Source organism: Arachis hypogaea, chromosome 19 (assembly GCF_003086295.3).
Source record: "Arachis hypogaea cultivar Tifrunner chromosome 19, arahy.Tifrunner.gnm2.J5K5, whole genome shotgun sequence".
In the NCBI taxonomy this organism is placed as follows: Eukaryota; Viridiplantae; Streptophyta; class Magnoliopsida; order Fabales; family Fabaceae; genus Arachis; species Arachis hypogaea.
Window position 1 is genome coordinate 149,746,280 of NC_092054.1, and position 8,216 is coordinate 149,754,495.

Genomic DNA, 8,216 nt, shown 5'->3' on the forward strand with positions numbered 1-8,216 from the left:
AATAAATTAAACTACACATGTATTTATACATAAATATATTGGTGGCTGATTTTAATAACTAATTTTGGTGTGTAAATAGCATTTTCCATAAAACTATAAAGTTGTTAATGTACTCTTTGTTAGTGCTCTGTTAGGGTTTTACCAGTGCTCTGCTAGGGTTTTATCAGTACTCTGTTTAGAGTTTGGATTTTTTTAACCTCTTTTTTATTTTTCTATTTCTATCTTCTTCTTCGATTACAATAATTTGTACTTCTACTTTTCGTTACCTTATAATCAACTTTTCCTCAATTAGCATTCTCAATCCAATATGAATTTTGGTGAAGGGAGAAACTCTAAAATTGATCTAGGTAGTGAGGAGGATGAGAAGGATATTGTGGTATTGGAAATGGAAGATTATTCTCAGGAGTTGGAGGCTTGTATTAAGAGTCTCTAGGGAAGACTCTTTGCAGATAAGGTGTTTTCAATTGGCACAATTAACAATACCCTAAGGGTGATATAGGGTAAACCGGAGGGGTTCTAATCGATTGAGAGAGGTCCTAATCAATTCTAATTCTTCTTTGAGAATGATCTTGATGTTCTTAGAAGTTAAGAAGGATCTCCTTGACTCTTTAAGGATTATATCTTGCATGTGAGAAGATGGGTTGAATCGGATGAACAGGACCAGAAAAGCATTACTTGTTTTCCAATCTGATCCAATTCTGGTGTCTGTCTGAGCAGTTCAAAACTATTCAGGTTGGAAAAAGACTCGGGGAGAAAATTAGAGAGGTGATAGACATTGGTTTTTTCTCTGTTCGTGGAAGAGAATCTCGAATTCTCAAGACCAAAGTCTGGCTGGATGGTGATAAAAGGGTGAAAGACAGCATTCGTATGGCTGAACTGAATGGTAAGGTGCTGAAAATTGGATTGCGATACGAGAGGATTGAAATTTTCTGTACCTACTGTGCTCATTTAGGACATGATTCCAAACACTGTTCTAAATTCATGAAGGATTCATCAGCGGGCGTTATTAAACAGGATCGTATTGGCGAGTGGGTTAAAGCAGATCAAGTGGGCAAGAGGATCGAATATGGAGGAACTGGTTATAACTACAGCTTCAATAACTCAAACTCAAGCACTTCTCAACTGAGAAAAAAGCCATCCCTAAACTGGTTGATAGATAATTTTGCCAGCTTGAGTGTCAAAGGGACAAAAAATAACTCTATGGAGACATCTGGAGGTAATAAGGAGGATGATAATTTTTCGGAAGTGATTTGGTAGTCAATTGAGAAGACTAGTGAGGCGTTAGTCCTGCAAGATGTTACTAGTACTATGAACACTGATGGATCTGTCCCACAAAACTTACCTAATAAAGTAATGACTAGCAGGAGTTCTAAGTGGAAACAACTTGCTAGACAAGGGACTAATTAAAGTAAGCTGTTTGGAGAAATAAAAAGAAGAAATCAAGGGAAGGAAAATAAAAATGAGGCTAAGAAGATCTGTATAGTTGATGATATGATTGCTGAAAGGAGGGTGGAGGGTGCCAGCCGTTCAATGGCACCCGAAGAGATATGAAACTCATTACGTGGAATTATCGGGGTTTGGGGAGACCCCTGACAATCCACAATCTCAAAGGAATGTCACAATCCTACTCCCTCGAGATGGTTTTTCTACGCGAAAATAAAAACCAATCTCGACAAGTGAAAATGAAGTTAAGGTCATGTGGTTTTACAAATTGAAAGATTATTGATCTAGTGGGTAGCGTCGGAGGCTTAGCACTAGCTTGGAGGGACAATGTGGTAGTGCAAATAATTGATAGTTCAGATTTTTTCATCGTGGCTTTGGTGAAAGACACATCAGTTAATGTGGAATGGAATCTTGTTGATGTTAATTTCAGCAGCCATGAATAGATCCGTTCAACACAATTTCAAGAGGTGCCAGCAATCTTATAGCAGCAACAAGGTAACTCATGTATTTTGGGAGACTTTAATGCTATTGTTGATCAAAGTAAAAAAAATAGAGGTAGTCTTAAATTACAATCTTCTATAGCAGATTTTAATTATTTTATTGGTAATAATGCTTTACTTAACTTGGGAATAATTGGTAGACCTTTCACTTAGAGTAATAGGCGGAGAGCAGGGAAATTGATTCAAGAACTATTGGATAGAATATTAGTGGGAGAAATATGACTGCAACTGTTCCCTAATCCAGCAGTTCTTAGATTGTCTGAGACGGGTTCAAACCATGCCCCTCTCCTTTTTTACACTAATCCACAAACTGAATGTTCAAAAAGAAGATTTAAATTTCATCTTTTGATTAGTGAGATTTGGAACACAGAAATTGAAGGCTTCCCCATATTTTGACTAGCTCAAAAGCTTAAATTCGTTCGACATCGGTTGGTCATATGGCAGAGGAGTAGTCTTTCAAACTCTAAAAAATAGATTGATGAAATTACAGGACAGCTAGAAGAAATGAGGGCATCATGTTTAATGGGAGGTCCTGAAATCATGAAACTTGAGCAAAAATTAGAGAGGGCTTATGGTATGCGAAATTGTTACTCAGGTTGTGAATTGTTGTTTGGAATTGATTCCTTGGCAATGGCACCAAAAACGGATGCACAAAACCATGGTCTAAACATATCTTCACAACTTCGCATAACTGACCAGCAAGTGCACTGGGTCGTCCAAGTAATACCTTACGTGAGTAAGGGTCGAATCCCACGGAGATTGTTGGTATGAAGCAAGCTATGGTCACCTTGTAAATCTCAGTCAGGCGGATATAAAATAGTAATGGTGTTTTCGAATAATAAATAATAGAATAGGGGTAGAGGTACTTATGTAAATCATTGGTGAGAATTTCAGATAAGCGTATGGAGATGCATTTGTTCCTCTGAATCTCTGCTTTCCTGCTATCTTCATCCAATCAGTCTTATTCCTTTCCATGGCTGGCTTTATGCAAGGGCATCACCGTTGTCAGTGGCTACATCCCTTCCTCTCAGTGAATAATATGCTAACATGCTTTGTCACAGCACGGCTATTCATCTGTCGGTTCTCGATCATGTCGGAATAGAATCCATTGATTCTTTTGCGTCTGTCACTAACGCCCCACAATCGCGAGTTTGAAGCTCGTCACAGTCATTCAATCATTGAATCCTACTCGGAATACCACAGACAAGGTTTAGACTTTCCGGATTCTCTTGAATGCCGCCATCATTCTAGCTTACGCCACGAAGATTCTGGTTAGGAGATCTAAAAGATATTCATTCTAGCTTATTTCATGTAGAACGGAAGTGTTTGTCAGGCACGTGTTCATAGGGGAGAATGGTGATGAGCGTCACACATAATCATCACCTTCATCACGTTCTTGGGTGCGAATGGATATCTTAGAAGCGAAATAAGATGAATTGAATAGAAAACAGTAGTACTTTGCATTAATCTTTGAGGAACAGCAGAGCTCCACACCTTAATCTATGGAGTGCAGAAACTCTACCGTTGAAAATACATAAGTGAAGGTCTAGGCATGGCCGAGATGGCCAGCCCCCTAAAACGTGATCAACAGTCTCCTAAGATGAACGATGGATTAAAACTGAGACCAAAGATGTCTAATACAATAGTAAAAGGTCCTATTTATAATAAACTAGTCACTAGGGTTTACATGAGCAAGTAATTGATGCATAAATTCACTTCCGGGGCCCACTTGGTGTGTGCTTGGGCTGAGCTTTAAGTGGTGCACGTGCAGAGGCCATTTGTGGAGTTGAACACCAGGTTTTGATCCATTTCTGGCGTTCAACTCTGGTTTTGGATCCTTTTCTGGCGCTGGACGCCAGTTTTGGGCGGAAGGCTGGCATTGAACGCCAGTTTACGTCGTCTATTCTTGGCCAAAGTATGGACTATTATATATTGCGGGAAAGCCCTGGATGTCTACTTTCCAACGCAATTGGAAGCGCGCCATTTCGATTTCTGTAGCTCCAAAAAATCCATTTTGAGTGAAGGGAGGTCAGAATCCAACAGCATCAGCAGTCCTTCTTCAACCTCTGAATCTGATTTCTGCTCAAGTCCCTCAATTTCAGCCAAAAAATACCTGAAATCACAGAAAAACACACAATCTCATAGTAAAGTCCAGAAATGTGAATTTAACATAAAAACTAATGAAAACATCCCTAAAAGTAACTAGATCCTACTAAAAACATACTAAAAATAATGCCAAAAAGCGTATAAATTATCCGCTCATCACAACACCAAACTTAAATTGTTGCTTGTCCCCAAGCAACTGAAAATCAAATAGGATAAAAAGAAGAGAATATACTATAAATCCCAAACTATCAATGAAACATAGCTCCAATCAAATGAGCGGGACTTATAGCTTTTTGCCTCTTGAATAGTTTTGGCATCTCACTTTATCCATTGAGGTTCAGAATGATTGGCATCTATAGGAACTCAGAGTTCAGATAGTGTTATTGATTCTCCTAGTTCAGTATAATGATTCTTGAACACAGCTTCTTTATGAGTCTTGGCCGTGGCCCTAAGCACTTTGTTTTCCAGTATTACCACCGGATACATAAATGCCACAAACACATAATGGGTGAACCTTTTCAGATTGTGACTCAGCTTTGCTAAAGTCCCCAATTAGAGGTGTCCAGGGTTCTTAAGCACACTCTTTGTTTTTGCTTTGGACCTTGACTTTAACCGCTCAGTCTCAAGTTTTCACTTGACACCTACACGCCACAAGCACATGGTTAGGGACAGCTTGGTTTAGCCGCTTAGACCAGGATTTTATTCCTTTAGGCCCTCCTATCCACTGATGCTCAAAGCCTTGGGATCCTTTTTATTTGCCCTTGCCTTTTGGTTTTAAGGGTTATTGGCTTTTTGCTCTTGCCTCTTGGTTTTAAGAGCTTTTGGCTTTTTCTGCTTGCTTTTTCTTTTTTTTTTTTCGCCTATTTTTTTTCTGCAAGCTTTGTTCTTTGCTGCTTTTTCTTGCTTCAAGAATCATTTTTATGATTTTTCAGATTATCAAATAACATGTCTCCTAGTCATCATTCTTTCAAGAGCCAACATATTTAACATTCTTAAACAACAACTTCAAAAGACATATGCACTGTTCAAGCATTCATTCAAAAAACAAGAAGCATTGTCACCACATCAATATAATTAAACTAAGTTCAAGGATAAATTCGAAACTCATGTACTTCTTGTTCTTTTGAGTTAAAACATTTTTCATTTAAGAGAGGTGATGGATTCATAGGACATTCATAACTTTAAGACAAAGTTACTAACTACTAATGATCATGTAATGAAGACACAAACATAGATAAGCACATAACATAGAAAACGAAAAACAGAAGAAATAAGAACAAGGAATGAATCCACCTTAGTGATGGTGGCGTTTCCTTCTTGAGGAACCAATGATGTCCTTGAGCTCTTCTATATCTCTTCCTTGTCTTCGTTGCTCCTCCCTCATTGCTTTTTGATCTTCTCTTATTTCATGGAGCATGATGGAGTGCTCTTGATGTTCCACCCTTAGTTGCTTCTAAAATTGTGTGGAAGAAAATGTATCCCCTGAGGTATCTCAGGGATCTCTTGATTTGCAGTCAAATGTTCTACCACTGAGCTATAGACCCTTGATGGAAGCTTTTGTCTTCCCTTTCTTCTTTCTAGAGGTTTCTCTGGCCTTAGGTGCCCTCAATGGTTATGAAAAAAAACAAAAAAAGCTATGCTTTTACCACACCAAACTTAGAATGTTGCTCGCCCTCGAGCAAAAGAAGAAGGAATAGAAGAATAAGAAGAAGATATGGAGGAGATGGGTGGGAGTGTGTATTCGGCCATATGGGTGGGATTGGGTGGGAGAGAGATGTTGAATTTTGAAGGTAGTGGGTGTATGGATGTGAGTGGTAAATGGAAAACAGAAGGGATGATCATGAATGGAAAGAGAGATGATGAGGTAGGTGGGGATCCTGTGGAGTCCACAGATCCTGAGATGATCCTGTGGGGCCTACAGATCCTGAGGTGTCAAGGCATTTACATCCCTGCACCAATTTAGGCATGTAAAATGCCCTTGCACACAACTCTGGGCGTTCAGCGCCAGGTTGGTGCCTATTTTGGGCGTTCAACGCCCATTTGCTGCCATTTCTGGTGTTGAACGCCAGAACCATGCTTGTTCTGGGCGTTCAGCGCCAGGATGCTGCCCATTCTGGGCGTTCAGCGCCAGAACCATGCTCTGTTCTGGCGTTTGAACGCCAGATAGATGCTCCTCCAGGGTGTGATTTTTCTTCTGCTGTTTTTGATTCCGTTTTTGATTTTTTTTTTTTGTTTATTTTGTGACTCCACATGATCATGAACCTATAAAGACATATAACTAAGAAAAATATAGTTAGATAAATAAACATTGGGTTGCCTCCCAACAAGCGCTTCTTTAATGTCAATAGCTTGACAGTGGGCTCTCATGGAGCCTCACAGATGTGTAGAGCTTTGTTGAAACTCTCCAACACCAAACTTAGAGTTTGGATATGGGAGTTCAACACCAAACTTAGAGTTTGGTTGTGGCCTCCCAACACCAAACTTAGAGTTTGACTGTGGGGGCTCTGGTTGACTCTGCTTTGAGAGAAGCTTTTTATGCTTCCTCTCCATGGAAGCAGAGAGAGATCCTTGAGTTGTAAACACAAGGTTGTCCTCATTCAATTGAAGGACTAGTTCTCCTCTGTCCACATCAATCACAGCTCTTGCTGTGGCTAGGAAAGGTCTTCCTAGGATGATGGATTCATCCTCTTCCTTTCCAGTATCCAGGACTATGAAATCAGTAGGTATGTAAAGGCTCTCAACCTTTACTAATACATCTTCTACTTGTCCATAAGCCTGTTTTCTTGAGCTGTCTGCCATCTCTAGTGAGATTTTAGCAGCTTGCACCCCATAGATTCCCAGTTTCTCTATTACAGAGAGGAGCATGAGGTTTATTCCTGAACCAAGGTCACACAGAGCCTTAAAGATCATGGTGCCTATGGTACAGGGTATTATGAACTTTCCAGGATCCTGTCTCTTCTGAGGCAATGTCAGTTGATCCAGATCACTTAGTTCATTGATGAACAAGGGAGGTTCAACTTCCCAAGTATCAATGCCAAATAATTTGGCATTCAGCTTCATGATTGCACCAAGAAACTTGGCAGTTTGCTCTTCAGTAACATCCTCATTCTCTTCAGAAGAGGAATACTCGTCAGAGCTCATGAAGGGCATAAGGAGGTTCAATGGAATCTCTATGGTCTCTAGATGAGCCTCAGAGTCCTTTGGTTCCTCAGAGGGAAGCTCCTTATTGACCACTGGATGTCCCAGGAGGTCTTCCTCCTTGGGATTCATGTCCTCTCCTCTCCTCACAGGTTCGGCCATGATGCTTATGTCAATGGCCTTGCACTCTCCTTTTGGATTCTCTTCTGTATTGCTTGGGAGAGTACTAGGAGGGATTTCAGTGATCCTTTTACTCAGCTGGCCCACTTGTGCTTCCAAATTTCTAATGGAAGACCTTGTTTCATTCATGAAACTTACAGTGGCCTTGGACAGATCAGAGACTAAGTTTGCTAAATTAGAAGTATTTTGTTCAGAGTTCTCTGTCTGTTGCTGAGTGGATGATGGAAAAGGTTTATTATTATTAAACCTGTTTCTTCCACCATTATTAAAGCCTTGTTGAGGCTTTTGATCCTTCCATGAGAAATTTGGATGATTTCTCCATGTTGAGTTATAGGTGTTTCCATAAGGTTCACCTAAGTAATTTACCTCTGCTATTGCAGGGTTCTCAGGATCATAGGCTTCTTCTTCAGAAGATGCCTCTTGAGTACTGTTGGATGCAGCTTGCATTCCATTCAGACTCTGAGAAATCATATTGACTTGCTGAGTCAATATTTTATTCTGAGCCAATATGGCATTCAGAGTATCAACTTCAAGAACTCCCTTCTTCATAGGCGTCCCATTACTCACAGGGTTCCTTTCAGAAGTGTACATGAACTGGTTATTAGCAACCATGTCAATGAGTTCTTGAGCTTCTGCAGGCGTTTTCTTTAGGTGAATGGATCCACCTGCAGAAGTGTCCAGTGATATCTTTGATAGCTCAGATAAACCATCATAGAATATATCCAGGATGGTCCATTCTGAAAGCATGTCAGAAGGACACTTTTTGGTCAACTGTTTGTATCTTTCCCAAGCTTCATAGAGGGATTCACCTTCTTTCTGTCTGAAGGTTTGAACATCAGCTCTAAGCTT

At 40.0% G+C, this 8,216-nt stretch overlaps 1 non-coding gene across 1 annotated transcript; it reads left to right on the forward strand.

The window, feature by feature from the left end:
• Positions 1 to 8,108: 8,108 nt before the first annotated feature.
• LOC112780761 (small nucleolar RNA R71) lies at positions 8,109 to 8,216 on the forward strand. Its single transcript, XR_003191577.1, has one exon. It is a non-coding gene; the product is annotated as a small nucleolar RNA R71 (small nucleolar RNA).